This window comes from Ascaphus truei, chromosome 2 (assembly GCF_040206685.1).
Source record: "Ascaphus truei isolate aAscTru1 chromosome 2, aAscTru1.hap1, whole genome shotgun sequence".
NCBI lineage: Eukaryota > Metazoa > Chordata > Amphibia > Anura > Ascaphidae > Ascaphus > Ascaphus truei.
This window is the reverse complement of record NC_134484.1, coordinates 93,376,227-93,395,832: the sequence shown is the minus strand read 5'-3', so window position 1 is coordinate 93,395,832 and position 19,606 is coordinate 93,376,227. Positions and strand designations below refer to the sequence as shown.

The window sequence follows — 19,606 nt, the reverse complement described above, 5'->3', positions numbered from 1 at the left end:
TTGTAGGGAGACTACTCTTCTGGTGGACAGAATAAGTGAGGAGAATGATGAGAGGAGCGCATTAAGGGTTAAAAACACTCTTCAGGAAAACCACAATCTGACTGTATCCGAGAGCAGCATAAAGAAGATGAGACGCAGAATTGGATGGAAATATGGACGTGTGAGGTTAGTAGTGGACAGTACAGGAGGTACTGTACTGTAAAGTAAAAGTGTTGTTTTGCAAACTGTACTGCGCTGTGACGCTAACATTTTTTATTCATTGTCATTACAGAGCATACCCCATGATACGGGACGCAAACAAAATCAAAAGAGTGCTCCAGGCCCAGGCATGGATCGACAGCGGTGAGACTTTCCAGGATTGCATCTTCACTGATGAGTCTACTGTGTCGCTGGAGAGATTTGCAAGATTTGCGTTCCACAAAAAAGGCCGCATAACTTTGAAGCCGCGGCCAAAACACCCTGTGAAGCTGCATGTGTGGGGTGCCATCTCTAGGCGTGGACCGGGATGCAATGTCGTCTTTGAAGGTACAATTTCTCAAATATAATGCCGCCTAATGCACTGTACTTGACTAGTGTTGCCTTACCGTATGCACTGTACTGTACTATTGAGCACTTTTCTTTTCTTGCTATAGGAATCATGAATAAAGATTTCTTCCAAGACAACATTGTGCCCGTGATAGTGCGATACATCACACACGACTTTCCCAATGGTCATCGCTTTTACCAGGACAATGATCCCAAGCACACCGCGTCGACGGCGCATATCCTTGAGCGCGGCATCAACTGGGTGAAGACGCCAGCGGAGTAAGTGCAGTAGACCGTGTCCCATTTATGTTCCCCACTGTTTGTACTGTGTACTGTATCTCTTAAACTAATTGTCCTTTCTTTCCAAACACAGATCGCCAGACTTCAATCCGATCGAAATGGTCTGGCATCAGCTGAAGGACCACATCCGTAAAGTGGCGAAACCCTCCAAGAAGGACGAGTTGTATAAAGCCATAATGAGTTTTTGGAACGATGTACTCACCGAGGAACGATGCAATAAATATATAGACCATATTGCCACTGTGTTGCACATTGTCATCGCGCGCAATGGACAAGCATCAGGAAAGTAGTACAGTGCTGTAGTATTGTAAAGTAGGTACAGTATGATACAGGTAAGTATGGCACAGATTTTAGCTTTCCCAATAGTCAGAGTATACAGTAGTTCCAGTATACAGTACAGTAGACTAGTTTGACATACTACAGTAAGTGCCTACTAACTGCTCCATTTTTTTCTTTCCAGAGAAAGCTGCACCAGCCACCTTCTGTACAGTAGTTCTACCATAATACAGTACGCACATACAGTACAGTACAGTAACTGAACAAAGTTTTTGTTTTCTTGTCGTTCCAGGAAAAAGGGTGCACCAGGGGGGAGGGGGGGCCTTGTGTTCGTCAAATCTGCTTGTGCAGTCAAATGTACAGTATATAAACAGCAGTAATGATGTACACAAAACCTCTCCTCTCTCAATGAACTACTGTACCGCAGACACAATGAGGATACTGTTACAGTATGAAGGGAAAAAGAACAGGATGGGTTATTTAACATTACAGTATACTGTGCAATATTTATACTGTATATTTATATATACTGTATTTTTATTCTAAAGGTATTCGAGAATGTACTCTACTAGATGAGGACCTGGTGACTTTCAACCCTCTCAGACACACAGAAAGGATTATTTCACATCACTGTATATTTATCCTGTATATTTTCAGTAATTTAGAAGCAGTGGCTGTTCTGAACAGCCCAGGGCCAGATTAACAAAACAATGGCTTGGATTGGATTAGCCAGACGATTGATGCTTGGCCAGGGAGGGATTAAAAACTCTAAGGGAGGGGGTGGGTGGTGTAGCTGTAGGATTGTACTGTGTCAGTATTTCCAACGCCAGGTCACCCTAATAATTGCATGAATAAACCCCCAAAGACAAGGCCCAAATATACTAGTACAGTATACTGTACAGTACTGTAAAGTATGTATTATTGTGTGTTGATGTTTTGAATTGCTGTTAACTTGAAAAGTTTCACCATTGTATTGTACTGTATTTGTAAATAAAAGTATTTTGTGGCGACTTTAGCAATAAAAGAACTGGTTAATTTATCTCACATAAAGTACGTGAATACGACCGCAATCACCATTGTACAGTAAATGGGTGCATAGGATGGAACGACAGGTGCTAAAGGGGTATAAATATGATACTGTATTTATCAGTATTGATCAAAGAGAGTTGATCAGAAGGATTCCCCTTATAAAGTATACAGCACTCTATTGTCATTCATACAGTACAGTATACTGTAGTAAAAGGTAGACAACACATGGTCTTGCAGTACAGTATACTGTATTACTAAAAATCTGTCAGGTTGACCAGAATCACTGCGGATATCGGAAAATAATACAATTTTATTAATTCTACGTACTGTATATAAGGGGAATCCTTCTGATCAACTCTCTTTGATCAACACTGATAAATACAGTAATTTATCTCACACTCAGTACTACAAACTGCTTTTTGCTTGCAATAAACAAACAAACAGGGAAGCGCTATACTGTATGAGTTAGGATCAGGCCCAGCAGCCACTTTATGTTGAAAACCACATACAGTATGAAATGAGCATAAATTTGCATGAATAATTACACAAAAATATATAAAATAAATAGCACAAGTCTCTGACAGAGAGAAATTGTCCAGGTGGTGTGGATACAGGTTAATGCCCCTGTCTGATAGGACAGACTCGGGCAAGAATGGCCTGTGAGAGGTGAATATCCAGAATGGTAGCTGGGATGGAAAGCGCTACCAACTGTGCAGGTATTGAAGTGTGTAGAAATGGGAAGGTGCCGTAGGCATCAAATGTGGAAAGCGCTCACCCAGACTTCATACTGTACACTTTGCGCTTTTTGCTTGCAGACTGCAAAGCCGCAAGACCAGCAACATTGTAAAAAAAGAGCAAAAAAAGAGCAATGAGCGCGAAATTGGCGTGGGAACTTCTGTTCTAGGGCCCCTAGAAATAATATTCTTTATTTTATTTATAAACTCACATTTATATATAAAGTATATATTTATTTCTCTTCATGTATTTATTTAGATTTATTTATTAATTGTGGAGCTGCTGTGCGTGAGGGGCCATGGCCAGGATGGGGGGGGGGGGGGGTAACGGTACAGTATGTGGGTAGGGGGTGAGGGTGGTTAGACCTCACACTACATTATGCACATTGGGCCCCCCCCCTCCCCATATTTACATACTGTACACTGCACGACATCAATGCAGGGAGGGTTTACCAATGCAGGGAGGGTTTACCAATGCAGGGAGGGTTTACCAATGCAGGGAGGGTTTACCAATGCAGGTAAGGCTTTAGGCCTTTATATCTCTCTCCCTTCAGTGTAATCTGCTTAACAGAAACATTAGGGGGGAAGGGGCTTTAGGCCTTTATATCTCTCTCCCTTCATTGTAATCTGCTTAACAGAAACATTAGGGGGGAAGGGGCTTTAGGCCTTTATATCTCTCTCCCTTCATTGTAATCTGCTTAACAGAAACATTAGGGGGGAAGGGGCTTTAGGCCTTTATATCTCCCTCCCTTCATTGTAATCTGCTTAACAGAAACATTAGGGGGGAAGGGGCTTTAGGCCTTTATATCTCTCTCCCTTCAGTGTAATCTGCTTAACAGAAACATTAGGGGGGAGGGGGCTTTAAACAATGCTGTGTATAATGTATAATGTATAAGGTTTTTTACAATTAGATAGATGTAATCCTTGGTATTGTAAGGGTTAGTTTGGTTTTAAATTGTCTTTTCTGGTTGGTACTTACAGTATATATTGATTTTGGTTTACTTGATTGGTTAAAATACTGTAGTTGACTTGTTTGGAAGTGTTTGTACAGTATTTACTGGTAGAGTAGCTTGCAATTATATTGTTAACATTCATTTGCAGAATGTACAGTACTGTATATGGTGCATAGATTTAATGCTATGCATCATTTACAGTATACAATGTACTTTAAATGCAATGTACTGTGTGGATTGTAATGTTATGTTTTATACTGTATGCTATTCATTAACTTCATTGCTCTACACATCTAGGGATTTCATTCCACCTTACCACCTTTCCTACACATGATTTGTGCTGTAGGCATTGGTTATATCACTGTCTGCTAATGCAGATGTGTGATGCTTTGAGACTGTCATTTATACTTTGACAAGTCTACCTTTTGGTGTGTAGTGTGCATTATCCTTAGCGTTGTATACTGTAGGTGCCTTTGAACCCAGTAACCTATTGTGATTCACTTTGATTCTCCCTAGTGTTTTTTGAGTCACTATCCTTTTCATGTTTAGGGTCGACAGTGTGTGTCGTTCCCTAGTGCTGTTCATTAGTGTTTAAGGGTCCATGCCTCTTTTTTAAGTGTTTTTAAATCATGTACTGTTTATTCATCCCTTTTTGCACTGTGTCAAATAAATAAACAAATATATCAATTGCATACCTGAGTGCTCCCATACGGGTTACTTTTTTCTCTTTTCACTCACATACAGTATGTATGTATATATATATATATATATATATATATATATATATACTGTATATACTGTATATATATATATATATATATATATATATACAAATATAGCTGTATGATATATATATATATATATATATATATATATATATATACTGTATATATATATATATATATATATATATATATATATATATATATATATATATATATATATATATATATACACAGTGTATATATGTACAGTATACTGTATATATATATATATACAGTGTATATACTGTACAGTATATATACAAAGTATATACTGTACAGTATATATTTATTTCTCTTCATGTCTTTATTTATTTATTTATTTAGATTTATTTATTAATTGTGGGGCTGCTGTGCGTGAATTTTTTTTTATTGGGGGTGAGGGGGGTGTTTGGCCCTTGGTGTGAGTTTACGACTTGCAGCAGCAGCAGCAGCACAATTAATAAATAAATCTAAATAAATAAATAAATGACAATAAATACATTTGAAATACATTTTTATTGATAGTGTACATGTGCAGGGGGTCTCCAGAGCAGAAGCGCACAGGTTTCAGGTCTGGGGACCCCGTGCCCCCCGAGATACAGGCCCCTTTAGGGGGTGCGGGTATCCCTCTGCTCTGCTTGGTTTACAGGCCGCGATCACGTGATCGGGACCTTTAAACGCAGAGCACTCAGCAATCAGAAACACAGGCCAGGCAGATTTAACACACACACACAATAGGGGGAGGTTTTTTTACATAGCTTGCAGGGAAGCTTAACGCACACACACAAGAGGGGGATAGGGGGAGGGGTTTTTACATAGATTAGAGAGAAGGCAGGGCGTTTTAAAAGCGAGAATAGGGGGAGGGGGTTTTACATAGATTAGAGAGAAGGCAGGGAGTTTTAACACAGACGTGAAAAATATGTATTGAATGTATTAATTGTTTATTATGCCTTAACCCCTTCATTGCCTTAGCGGCTATCCGCTATGGTAATGACGCAGCATTTTCCGTATTTTTAATAATATTGATCAGGAGCAGGGGGGGGGGGGGGTTCCCTGAGCATTAATTTCTGGCTCAGGGAACCCCCTGCTCACTTTACAATATTATTAAAATAATGCTTCTTTACCATAGCGCATAGACACTAAGGTAAAGAACGAGTGTTTATTTATACTGTATATTGTATGTGTTTTATTGATAGTGTACATGTGCAGAGGGTCTCCAGAGCAGAAGCGCACAGGTTTCAGGTCTGGGGACCCCGTGCCCCCCGAGATACAGGCCCCTTTAGGGGGTGCCGGTATCCCTCTGCTCTGCTTGGTTTACAGGCCGCGGTCACGTGATCGGGATCTTTAAACGCAGAGGGATACCGGCACCCCCTAAAGGGGCCTGTATCTCGGGGGGCACGGGGTCCCCAGACCTAAAACCAACGCGGTTCAGCTCCGCAGACCCCCTGCACATCTACACTATCAATAAAAATGTATTTCAAATGTATTTATTGTCATTTATTTATTTATTTTTTGGCGGCTGCTGTGTGTATTTTATTGTTGTGGGTTGCGGGAGGGTGGGTGAATGGGGTATTCGCCCCAACGATGGTTGGGGAGGGCTTGCGGGGGGTGGGGGGGTAGCAGGAGGGCTTAACCCCTTCATGACCGTAGCGGTATTAACTGCTACGGTCGTGAAGGGGTTAAGTGCACCCGCTACCCCCCCCCCCCCTCCCGCAAGTCCTAAACTCACACCAAGGGCCAAATACCCCCCTCACCAATCCCCACTACACACAATAAAGCGGGCACGGTGGGTTAACCCCTTCATTGCCTTAGCGGCTATCCGCTATGGTAATGACGCAGCATTTTCCGTATTTTTAATAATATTGATCAGGAGCAGGGGGGGGGGGGTTCCCTGAGCATTAAATTCTGGCTCAGGGAACCCCCTGCTCACTTTACAATATTATTAAAATAATGCTTCTTTACCATAGCGCATAGACGCTAAGGTAAAGAACGAGTGTTTATTTATACTGTATATTGTATGTGTTTTATTGATAGTGTACATGTGCAGAGGGTCTCCAGAGCAGAAGCGCACAGGTTTCAGGTCTGGGGACCCCGTGCCCCCCGAGATACAGGCCCCTTTAGGGGGTGCCGGTATCCCTCTGCTCTGCTTGGTTTACAGGCCGCGGTCACGTGATCGGGATTTTTAAACGCAGAGGGATACCGGCACCCCCTAAAGGGGCCTGTATCTCGGGGGGCACGGGGTCCCCAGACCTAAAACCAACGCGGTTCAGCTCCGCAGACCCCCTGCACATCTACACTATCAATAAAAATGTATTTCAAATGTATTTATTGTCATTTATTTATTTATTTTTTGGCGGCTGCTGTGTGTATTTTTTTAATAATATTGATCAGGAGCAGTGGGGGGGGGGGGGGGCTCCCTGAGCATTAATTTCTGGCTCAGGGAGCCCCCTGCTCACTGTACAATATTATTAAATCTCTCTCTGCTGCAAACACATCTCGCCCCCAGTACAGTATGTGCAGTAATTTACTGAACATGTACTGTAGAATAAGTGCATAGTTTTATTTATTCGGGTTTATTACACAGTATACTGTTCGGCTGGAAAACATCAGCATACTGTACAGCACAATATTACTGTATCCATCGAAATCCCCCCATTAGCCGTTTTCTTTTCTTTTCTGAGGAAAAACAAAATGAAAAGTTTTAATGTACAGTAATGGTCAGCCCCCTAAAGAAGTACCCAGCCAGCCCCACCAAAATAATAGTACTCACCATACTGTATTACTGAATTTCCCATTCAGCTTGCGCCGGCGTCGGCCCACTTCCAGCCCAGCTTTCATCATCACCCACGTCGATAGTTTGCAGAGGGACTAGCCCACCTGTAGTCAGCGGGAAATCACTTAGGTACATGCAAGCTTCATCAAAACTGGCTGCGAAATCCATCTCAGAGTTGTCACCGATGGAGATGGCATCATGATAAGCTGGTGCTGCTGCTGGTTCTGGTTCTGGTTCTGGCGCATTGCTTGGCAGGGACTGTCGCTTCTTATTTCGTTTTAACACGACCCTTCGCCTTTTGCCGCCTCCATTATCATAGATACAGGAAAAACCCGGTGCCACACACCAATACCCTCCAACAAATTGGGGCTCAATACGGTGAAAACAGGGGTCACTACATAACCTTTTCCTTATTGCGCGCTTCCACAAATGAGGAGTTGGCGAAAATCTGTAAAAGTCATAATTTTCGATAAAATACTGATAAATTTGAACAACTGTTGCCATCTTATCCTCTGTTGCATTAATAGCGGCCCATATCAAATAAGCATAACTTCTGTCAGGTTTTTGGAAAGCGGGCTCCACTTGAACACTCATGTCTCTGTAGAATAGTGTAAGCGAAAATGATCTTTGTCTTTATTTAATACAGTACTGTATGTAAAGCCTAAATTGATACATTTTTTGCAACTCTTCCTTCAGTCTCAAGGACAAGTTACAATACTGTAGCATACTGTACTGGGATAAAGTATCTTTTTTGGTATAGTAAACGAAACAACTTGCAAAGTCCACACATTACTTAAGTCATGAGTTTATGCCATCTGGTGGACAAATGAAACATTGCCGCCTAGTAAATTCTTCTGGTTATCATGAGTTTATGCCATCTGGTGGACAAACGAAACATTGCCGCCTAGTAAATTCTTCTGTTATCATTTAACAGATCAGATCCCCCGTCAGCCAGGCATGAACCGTGGCTGGGAAGGCAAACGCAACGCAGCATGCAAGAGGTGAGCAGCGGCGGATTCAAAGTATCTGCCAGGTACAAATCGGGCATTTGCTCGAATAAAGTGTGTCGGTGCAGTATATCTTAACTGTCCTATACTACACCGAAATAACCTATACTGCTTTCTTCTAGATCTGACTCAAGCTTCACACGGAAGACATCGGAATCCCCCCTAACCGAGAAGACAGGTAGGGAACACCTAACATTGCGGGAATGAGGTACCTGGACATTGAGGGACTGCGGATCAGGTAAGATCCCAGGCGGGATTGCTGCTTTAGATTTTGTGACGCGGGGGCATCCAGGCACTGGTTATGGGGTTCAGGAACATTTACACACACACACACACACACACACACACACACACACACACACACACACACACACACACACACACACACACACACACACACACACACACACACACACACACACACACGTAACAAGGACTAATTGTAGTATAATGTAATACAATAAATAAATTAATGTCAAAAACGAATGTTGTTCTTACTATGAATTTATTCATTTTTTTTTTAAAGTGGACCTGGGGGCGGGACTAGGGCGGGGTTGGGGGTGGTACTAGGTGGCGAGTAAATTTTTTGGTTGGGCGAGTAGATTTTTGGGTGATTTGTCGAACACTGTATATATATATATAAATGTAACCATGCTGTAAAATGGCTGCAGTCATCTCTCCTGCTGACAGTAAGGCCTGGTAAGTTATGGGCATGCCAGCAGTAATTATGGAGATTTGCCCTCACACCCTGGTGAGGTGCCCTATGTATGGATGGGAGTGGTCACAGGCTCTGACTCCATGGTTGGTGATGTCAGAGGTGTGTCAGCCTCCAGAGCATACATAAGGCACAGCACTGAGCCAAAAGTTAGTTGTTGCTGAGTTGTTAGAGTGAGTTCCTGTTGCTGTGCTGCCTCTGTCAGTAAGAGGCACATGGAGGTCTGCAACATTGTTGCGGTAGTCTGATGCAGAGCTGTGAGTCTGGAAGCAGACAAAGCAGACAAAGCAGACAGAGAAAAGCTGTTGGTGGCTGATGTAAGAACTATGAGACAAGGAGCAAGTCTGAGTGCAGGCTTGGGAGGAGACAGCTTATAAGACTGTGACCAGGGACCTGGCACAGGGATATCTCCCTGAAGGGGAGATAGGGAACCCACCAATTAAGACAAGGACATACCTTTCAAAGGGAAGCACTAATGATTATTTGTGGCTAAAGAGACTACTGCGAGGGGCAGCTAGCCCACCTCAAGCAATAAAGATGCATCTGATCAAAGACACCCTCATGTGTGAGTCTGGGATTACTCTGCAGAGGGAGGCACCACAGAGGAGTTCCTCATCAGAACCATCCCCATGCGGACGCAGGGATCCTGATGAGGTGGAGGCGCTGCACTGGATCTAGGTAGGACTCAAGCCCACTACCTCAGCTGCCTGTCTGGACGGGTCCTCCCCATACACCATCATGCGGGAGACTCAGGAGTCCTGTAGCCAACAGGTGCACCACCAGACACTACACCGTAATGGGGACTGGTTAGACCACAGGGGCCAATATGAGATTGGGGGGGTCAGGCCAGTCCACATAATTAGTGATGTCAGAGTTGTGTCAGCCCCCAGAGGATACATAAGGCACAGCACTGAGCAAAAGTTAGTTCTGTCTAGTCTAGAAGTTATCAGAGGAAGATCAGAGTTAGGGTATTATAAGGACTATGAGACTGTGACCAGGGACCTGGCACAGGTGAAGTATCCCTGCGGGGATAGGGAATCCCTACATTAGGAGGACACACCTTTCAAAGGGAAGTGCGGTGAACAATGGAGGGCTGAATACACCCCATTGTGGAGGGCAGCTGGCCCACCGTACAAATAAAGCATGTTTTTGATTAACAACACTCTCGTGTGCAAGTGTGGAGTTATTGCACGGAGAGGGGCACCACAGAGGAGTTCCTCGCCAGGGCCATCCCCGAGTGACCGAAGGGACCCTGGTGAGGTGGAGGCGCTGCACTGGATCTAGGTAGGACTCATCACAGTACCTCAGCTGCCTGTCTGGGTTGGCAAATCCCCACACACCATCATGCGGGAGACTCAGGAGTCCTGTTGCCAACAGGTGCACCACCAGACACTACACCGTAATGGGGACTGTTTAGACCACAGGGGCCAATATGAGATTGGGGGGGTCAGACCAGTTCACAAAAACCGTTACATTTGGAGGCGAGCTGCTGAGATACCAGACCTGTCAACAGGACAGGCTTTCGCTAGGCACACTGGGAAACAGGGAGAAGTGTCTGCTGCTACTTTGTGCTGCGTTGGGATGGACCTAGGGGCGGTCAAGTGGGCTGATGGTGTGTGTCAGTTCGCAGGGACAACCTAGGGGCCTGAAAGGAGTTGGGGGTTTGGAGCCGGGCTATAGCTGTCCTAGTCACCTTGAGGTAGTGCTAGTTGGTAGGATGCCAGAAGGGATAGCCTGTTAACGTGGTCAGGAATCCTGGAGAGGGTCTGCGCTAGGCTAACCAAGACAGGTAGACGCCCAAGTACTGCATGGGAGCCCCAGAGTACTCTAGCTCATTCCAGACCTCTTACCGTAGGGAGCACAGACTGGGAGGAAGGAGATACAGCAGACACTGAGAGAGTGAGCCTAGCCTGAGGTAGTGCAACATGAGTCCAGCCTACATTAGGTACACATGTGGTGGTGCATCAGAGACATCTTTATTGTTCCGGTGTGGTGGCTGCCCCGCAGAGAGGAGCCCCCATGTACGATAACTGTTACGCAAGAATGGAGGATCCGCGCGGTGCGGATAGTCCAAAATGGCGACCGGAGGTTAATGGGGAAAGCACACGTGGCATGCACCCCACTGAAGAGCAAGCTGTTGCTGAACTGTCTTTTTCAAGTCTGCTCTGGAGTGGAGCGAAAGCTGTGGCCGCACCGTTCTGGTCCTGCCTAGGACAACGGGGGCTGCCCTGGAGGACTGTGGAGAGGACATTGAAATTGTGTGGGATGGAAAGGACTTACAAAATGGTGGCTCCCGCTTCTCTGGGAGACCGCGTGGGCCGATGGCAGACTATTCTGCGGATGCACAAATTACTAAGAATTGGCCCGAAGTGGCGCCAACTGGAGAGCCCCACCCGCGTGGGGGGTATGGCACGAAAGCTGCGGCCGCGCCTTCACGGACAGAGAATCGCTCAGCCCCAGTGCTGAGCCAACCACTTAGCCTTTGGGACCCTCCTCTAATATCCACCAGGGGGAGTGGTTTCCAGCTATGCCCCGTGGGCCCAGGAGCTGGTGCGCTGCCGGTACCACTACCAAAAGAAGTTCCGGCAGCGGAAATTGGGTGCAACAAAGAAGGATACTTTGCACGCAAGGCAGCTGCGAGGAAGCGGTTGGAATTGGCGGCAACAGCAGAGTCCCACCCTGTTGGGGAAAAACGAGCGAAAGCTGTGGTCGCGCCCTCTAGGACTGAGAGAGGCGCGGCCTTAATTAAAGGACATCCTATTCCCTTGTGGGACCCGCCCATAATTGCTACCACTGGGGGCGGATTCCAACTGTGTCAGAGGAGGGAGGAGCTAAACCAAGGAGTGGCTGACCATTCAACCTCATTTGGTCACTCGTGCGGAACCAGCTTCCAGGACAGACCACTATTGCGAGTAGCTCCTACCAAGAATATGGCCTGCTCCCCGGATGCAAACCGGATGGTTTCGACCCAACCCTACGCGATACCCGGCGGGGTGTTAGTGATACGTGTGGGGGGCGTGGAGACAGTAGTAGGCCTCTGCCTACAATGCCGGCTGCCCGGCGGCGCCATGGGCACGGCCGCGCGCTGTCCCCAGTGTGCCACACAATATCTGTGGCCCATGCCTACCTTCGTGCCCATACAGAACAATGATCCTGGGGGGAATACTGCTATGCTGTCCGGCGAGTTTCCCGGTGCGCTATGGACTAAAAGTACAGACCCTGAGGAGTGTGACGTGGTCGGTTTGGCAACCGACCGTGAGAAGAGAAGGCGGTCACCGCGCTCGGTGACCCCAAGTACGCTAAGTGCGGACCCCTCGGATGAGGGACGCAAAGAGCCAGTGAGTACCCTGGTCTGGCCGGTGGCAGTGCCCGGTGGGGGAAACGGGACCCAACGGCCACTTACCGGCAGCGACAGTGGGCGGAGTTGGGTGTCCCCGGTGGAGCCGAAACCGGAGATGCGGAGACCCGCTGTCGTCGGGACCGGCGGGTCCAGTGGCCATGGACGATCCACGCCCAACTGCGGACTGGTAAGGATAGCCCTTGTCCTTGCCAGGCTCCGATGCCATCGCCCGAGGAAGAGAGGCCGTGCCAGGCCCGGACGGCGCACGTGGACACGGAGGAACTTCCGGACCTGATCGTGGTAGAAGAGATCCCGCATGGGGGTCCATCCCAAGATGGCGACGCTTCCGGTTCCAGTGACGACGGCGTTTCCGGTAGAGGCAGCGGAACCAGTGGGAGCAGAGAACACGCAGCTCAGCGATCGGGTGGTGGTTCCCGATCGAATAAGAAAAACCAGAGTACGCGGAGGCCGGAGAGGGGTGAGACGCCACCGGCGATACCACTGTCCAGTGGTACGGGACAATCTCAGGAAGGCGAGCGGGTCGGAACCCCGCGGCTTCCGACTGCCTACCCCTATGCCCGACCCCATGCCCTAGCTAAGGCCCCTGTCCCAGTCACCTGTTCACGGGGATCATCCTCTAGCTTGGGGGTGTCGGACGGGTCTTTGGGGGTTGGAGAGAACCGGACTGGGGATAGAACGAGTAATTTCGATTCCGGGGAGGGATCCCGGGGAGGAGGACAATTGGGACGGGTATCTAAGTCCCGGTGGGTGCCGGAGGAGGAGGATATACTCTCTGTTGAGGCCCCGAAACATGAGAGGTGGTTCAGGCCTCGTTCTGCAGAGACTTCTGGGGTGTGCTCCTGGGGAGGTTCCGACGAGGGGGACTCTCAGGAGTGGAATGAGAAACCTAAGGAGACCCGTTGGTGGGCACCCTTATTCGAGGGGTATGTGGGTTGGATGGACCGCACGCGGTTTTTGCTACGCAAAGATGATGTGGTAGATTACTGGTGGGCTAGGGGAGAGTTCACGCCCGCAGAACGAAAGAAAGAAATGAAATATCGGTGGCTCATGATAGACCGAAACGAAATCGAACCCATGGGCCCCGGTATATTAACCGACCCCGTAGATCCGGACGAGCCCCTATCATGGGTGTTACCAGGGAAAGCAGGGAACGCCAACCTAAGTAGGAGTAGTAGGGCGGAAAGGGCGATCATTGCAAAGTACAAGTACTCTCATGGGTTGGAGTACCCATACGTTCCTGAACCCCTCATGGAGGAGATCGAGGAGAACAGGGACAAGTGGCTAAGGGAGACCATTGAGGAGTACATGGTTAACAAAGGGGGTGCCATTGCGGGTAACAAGGCAGAAGAGAGGATAGAGCACCTTATAAGGGTTTGGAGCATTGGGAGGAGCGTGTACAAGCATAGGGTAGAATACAGGCCTGAGAGGGGGTCGCAGTGTAGCTACCATGTGACTGTCCAAGACATGGGGGGTCGAGAGGTAAAGAAACCGGACCCAAGACACTATTATTAGGAGGTACTAGTGGCATTACACGGGCTCATGGCTGCTGGTCGGGGCGTGCTTGGCGTGATGTGTACTGTTTCCTTGTGTTATTATGAACCTGTGTGATGTTCTAATAATGATGTTCCATTTTACAGTGCTTCCTGACGAAAGGTGTTCAAATTTAGGTCCCAGCCGGGGTCGGTGGGATTCACCAGGGGGAGAATGTAACCATGCTGTAAAATGGCTGCAGTCATCTCTCCTGCTGACAGTAAGGCCTGGTAAGTTATGGGCATGCCAGCAGTAATTATGGAGGTTTGCCCTCACATCCTGGCGAGGTGCCCTATGTATGGATGGGAGTGGTCACAGGCTCTGACTCCCTGGTTGGTGATGTCAGAGTTGTGTCAGCCCCCAGAGGATACATAAGGCACAGCACTGAGCAAAAGTTAGTTCTGTCTAGTCTAGAAGTTATTTAAAACCAGAGACATAACATAAAACACAGACAAAGCTCAATGCACATCCAGAAAAACTTATATACGGTACAGTGCCTAAATATACATGTATAAATAACTAATAAATAAAATGGTCTTTTAGTTTAACATTTTGGCCAAATTGTTGTAAGCCCTTGAGCCAAACTTCACGGCAGACCACGTTTCAAGGGTCCCTACACTAATATAAATTCTTAATAACCTGTGCATTGCCAGGAAGAATGATTTATAATAAATCTGTCAATATAAGTTGCAAAAGTTCTAAGTCTGATTGAAGCTTTTATTAACCTGTACATTACCAGGAAAAGCACTCTGTAATAGATTTGTCACAATCACACTGCATGCAGGCAAGTTCCCCTGATAGTTGGAGATGCCATGGAGTGAGCTTTTAACCATTTAAATGTGGGAGGGAGTGAGCTTCAATTGGATAGGAGGTTGCCACCTCCAAAACAGCCAAGACTAGCTGCACAAGAATTATAAAACATACAGAACACCTACAAGCTCAAATTGAACCCCCAAAATACCCACAACATATATATAAGCATATAAGTTTCACAGAGGAGTGCTACTGAGCATGGCAATATATATTTAAAACCAGAGACATAACATAAAACACAGACAAAGCTCAATGCACATCCAGAAAAACTTATATACGGTACAGTGCCTAAATATACATGTATAAATAACTAATAAATAAAATGGTCTTTTAGTTTAACATTTTGGCCAAATTGTTGTAAGCCCTTGAGCCAAACTTCACGGCAGACCAAATTTAGGTCCCATCCGGGGTCGGTGGGATTCACCAGGGGGAGAATGTAACCATGCTGTAAAATGGCTGCAGTCATCTCTCCTGCTGACAGTAAGGCCTGGTAAGTTATGGGCATGCCAGCAGTAATTATGGAGGTTTGCCCTCACATCCTGGTGAGGTGCCCTATGTATGGATGGGAGTGGTCACAGGCTCTGACTCCCTGGTTGGTGATGTCAGAGTTGTGTCAGCCCCCAGAGGATACATAAGGCACAGCACTGAGCAAAAGTTAGTTCTGTCTAGTCTAGAAGTTATCAGAGGAAGATCAGAGTTAGGGTATTATAAGGACTATGAGACTGTGACCAGGGACCTGGCACAGGTGAAGTATCCCTGCGGGGATAGGGAATCCCTACATTAGGAGGACACACCTTTCAAAGGGAAGTGCGGTGAACAATGGAGGGCTGAATACACCCCATTGTGGAGGGCAGCTGGCCCACCGTACAAATAAAGCATGTTCCTGATTAACAACACTCTCGTGTGCAAGTGTGGAGTTATTGCACGGAGAGGGGCACCACAGAGGAGTTCCTCGCCAGGACCATCCCCGAGTGACCGAAGGGACCCTGATGAGGTGGAGGCGCTGCACTGGATCTAGGTAGGACTCATCACACTACCTCAGCTGCCTCTCTGGGTTGGCAAATCCCCACACACCATCATGCGGGAGACTCAGGAGTCCTGTTGCCAACAGGTGCACCACCAGAAACTACACCGTAATGGGACTGGTTAGACCACAGGGGCCAATATGAGATTGGGGGGGTCAGACCGGTTCACAAAAACCGTTACATACATATATATATATATATATATACAAAACAAGCAGTCAGCACTGTAATGTAGGGCAAAAGGCAGTTGCTAGTCCCATAGGAATCCACATAGCATATGAACCAGCCCAAAGACCAGTAAAGAGACAGCAACCAGCAAGGAGTAATCCAAAATAAACTGTATTGAAGCAAACAGTTACACGAAAGCCAACGTTTCGGTCTCACAGGGAGACCTTCCTCAGGGCAGTGATTTATATTGATCAAATTTGTTTGGGAGACTGCTGGGTGCGAACGAGAGGCCCTTGGCTAGAAGTGATATTTGATTAGTAGACAATATAAATGATGATAAATTAAAAATACCATGACTTTCTGGATTGCTGATCTCTTTCTTTCTTTGTTGGCGCCTCCCTCCTCGGATTCCTCGCTGTCTCTCTTCTTTCGCTGTGGTGTGAACGCTTGATATGATGGTTGGCGATCCCACAGTGGATAGGTTTTCCCTTTCTCCCGGGTTTCTTGTTGTGTTACCAATTCTAAAAAAGAAGCAGTATGTGATTGTTTAGTTACTACAGATTCAGAATTACAGTAGATTTAGAGTTATCTCTTGTTGGAACTTTTGGTATGGCTCCCTTATCTTTAGCCTGTTCTTTTTTGTCTTCCACTGTTTGATCTTGATTTTGTATTGTTTTCTCATCCTGTAATGCAGGGCTGCACAACACGCGGCCCGCCTGGCCTCTCTGTGTGGCCCTCGTTGAGATTTAAAAAAAAAAAAAAAAACTTTGAAAAAAAAAATGGCGCCGATTCCCTGCGGTCCCGGCACGCATGCGCTAGGCCCGCTCCGCCCCCCCCCCTTCCCTGCTCCCAATGTGGGGCAGAAGGGGAAGCAACACGCAGCTCCTCTGCGGGCCCGCTCCCCCCCCTGCTCCCAACGTGGGGCGGAAGGAGAAGCAACACACAGCTCCTCTGCGGGCCTGCTCCCCCCCCCTGCTCCCAACGTGGGGCGGAAGGAGAAGCAACACACAGCTCCTCTGCGGGCCCGCTCCCCCCCCCTGCTCCCAACGTGGGGCGGAAGGAGAAGCAACACACAGCTCCTCTGCGGGCCCGCTCCCCCCCCCTGCTCCCCCCCTGCTCCCCCCCCTGCTCCCCCCCTGCTCCCCCCCCCTGCTCCCCCCCTGCTCCCCCCCCCTGCTCCCCCCCTGCTCCCCCCCTGCTCCCCCCCCCTGCTCCCCCCCTGCTCCCCCCCCCTGCTCCCCCCCTGCTCCCCCCCCCTGCTCCCCCCCTGCTCCCCCCCTGCTCCCCCCCCCTGCTCTCAACGTGGGGCGGAGGGGGAAGCAACACGCAGCTCCTCTGCGGGCCCGCTCCCCCCCCCCTGCTCCCAACGTGGGGCGGAGGGGGAAGTAATAATTAAATAATTCAGCTCCTCCTGCGGCCTGCTTCTCACCGCTTCCCTCCGCGGCCAGCTTCTCGCGTCCCCCACGAGCTCACCTCCCGTGCCCTCCTCCCCCCCCTCCCACGCCCCCAAGCCCACCTCCCGTCCCAGGCAGCTGCCGCAGGGATATCGGGGGCAGGAGGAGCAAGCGTCCGGCGGCAACCTGCACCCACCCGGGTCAAGGTAAGTCACTGTTACTGTTAGTCACTGTCACCCAAGTCACTGTCACCCAAGTCACTGTCACCCACCCACCCAGTCACTGTCACCCACCCACCCAGTCACTGTCAAGTGTCACTGTCACCCACCCAGTCACTGTCAAGTCACTGTCACCCAGTCACTGTCACCCAGTCACTGTCACCCACCCACCCAGTCACTGTCACCCACCCATCAAGTCACTGTCAAGTCACTGTCACCCACCCACCCAGTCACTGTCACCCACCCACCCAGTCACTGTCACCCACCCAGTCACTGTCACCCACCCAGTCACTGTCACCCACCCAGTCACTGTCACCCACCCACCCAGTCACTGTCACCCACCAGTCACTGTCACCCACCCACCCAGTCACTGTCACCCACCCAGTCACTGTCACCCACCCAGTCACTGTCACCCACCCACCCAGTCACTGTCACCCACCCACCCAGTCACTGTCACCCACCCACCCAGTCACTGTCACCCACCCACCCAGTCACTGTCACCCACCCAGTCACTGTCACCCACCCAGTCACTGTCACCCACCCACCCAGTCACTGTCACCCACCCACCCAGTCACTGTCACCCACCCAGTCACTGTCACCCACCCAGTCACTGTCACCCACCCAGTCACTGTCAAGTCACTGTCAGTGTCACTGTCACCCACCCACCCAGTCACCCACCCAGTCACTGTGTCCCACCCAGTCACTGTGTCCCACCCAGTCACTGTGTCCCACCCAGTCACTGTGTCCCACCCCGTCACTGTCACCCACCCACCCAGTCACTGTCAAAGGTCACCCACCCACGGTCACTGTCACCCACCCAGTCACTGTCACCCACCCAGTCACTGTCACCCACCCATCCACCCAGTCACTGTCACCCACCCACCCAGTCACTGTCACCCACCCATCCACCCAGTCACTGTCACCCACCCAGTCACTGTCACCCACCCACCCAGTCACTGTCACCCACCCACCCAGTCACTGTCACCCACCCACCCAGTCACTGTCACCCACCCACCCAGTCACTGTGTCCCACCCAGTCACTGTGTCCCACCCAGTCACTGTGTCCCACCCAGTCACTGTCACCCAGTCACTGTCACCCAGTCACTGTCACCCACCCAAGGGGGGAGAGTGATGTGAGGTGCAAGGGGGGGAGAGGGATGTGAGGTGCAAGGGGGGGGAGAGGGATGTGAGGTGCAAGGGGGGGAGAGGGATGTGAGGTACAAGGGGGGGAGAGGGATGTGAGGTGCAAGGGGGGGAGAGGGATGTGAGGTTCAGGGGGGGAGAGGGATGTGAGGTTCAAGGGGGGAGAGGGATGTGAGGTGCAAGGGGGGAGAGGGATGTGAGGTGCAAGGGGGGAGAGGGATGTGAGGTTCAGGGGGGAGAGGGATGTAAGGTGCAAGGGGGGAGAGGGATGTGAGGTGCAAGGGGGGAGAGGGATGTGAGGTGCAAGGGGGGAGAGGGATGTGAGGTGCAAGGGGGGAGAGGGATGTGAGGTGCAAGGGGGGAGAGGGATGTGAGGTGCAAGGGGGGAGAGGGATGTGAGGTGCAAGGGGGGAGAGGGATGTGAGGTGCAAGGGGGAGAGGGATGTGAGGTGCAAGGGGGGAGAGGGATGTGAGGTGCAAGGGGGGAGAGGGATGTGAGGTGCAAGGGGGAGAGGGATGTGAGGTGCAAGGGGGGAGAGGGATGTGAGGTGCAAGGGGGAGAGGGATGTGAGGTGCAAGGGGGGAGAGGGATGTGAGGTGCAAGGGGGCAGAGGGATGTGAGGTGCAAGGGGGCAGAGGGATGTGAGCTGCAGGGGAGAGGGATGTGAGCTGCAGGGGGGGTGGGATGTGAGCTGCACGGGGGGGTGGGATGTGTGTGGTGTGTAGGGGGGTATTGTGTGTTTGATGTGGAGGGGGGTATTGTGTGTTTGATGTGGAGGGGTGTATTGTGTGTGGGTGAGGGGGAGAGATGGGGGTATGAGAGATAGATGGGGAGTATCGCAATGGTTGATAGTGTTGGGTTCTGGGGGAGATATGAAAATGATGATTATAGGTGCTGG

At 49.1% G+C, this 19,606-nt stretch overlaps 1 protein-coding gene across 1 annotated transcript in view; it reads left to right on the top strand.

The window, feature by feature from the left end:
• Positions 1-17,285: 17,285 nt before the first annotated feature.
• Positions 17,286-19,606, top strand: part of PI15 (peptidase inhibitor 15) — a 70,644-nt gene continuing 68,323 nt past the window's right edge. The window contains exon 1 of the mRNA XM_075589021.1: positions 17,286-17,552. The gene's annotated coding sequence lies outside the window, so the exon portion shown is untranslated. The remainder of the gene's footprint in view (positions 17,553-19,606) is intronic.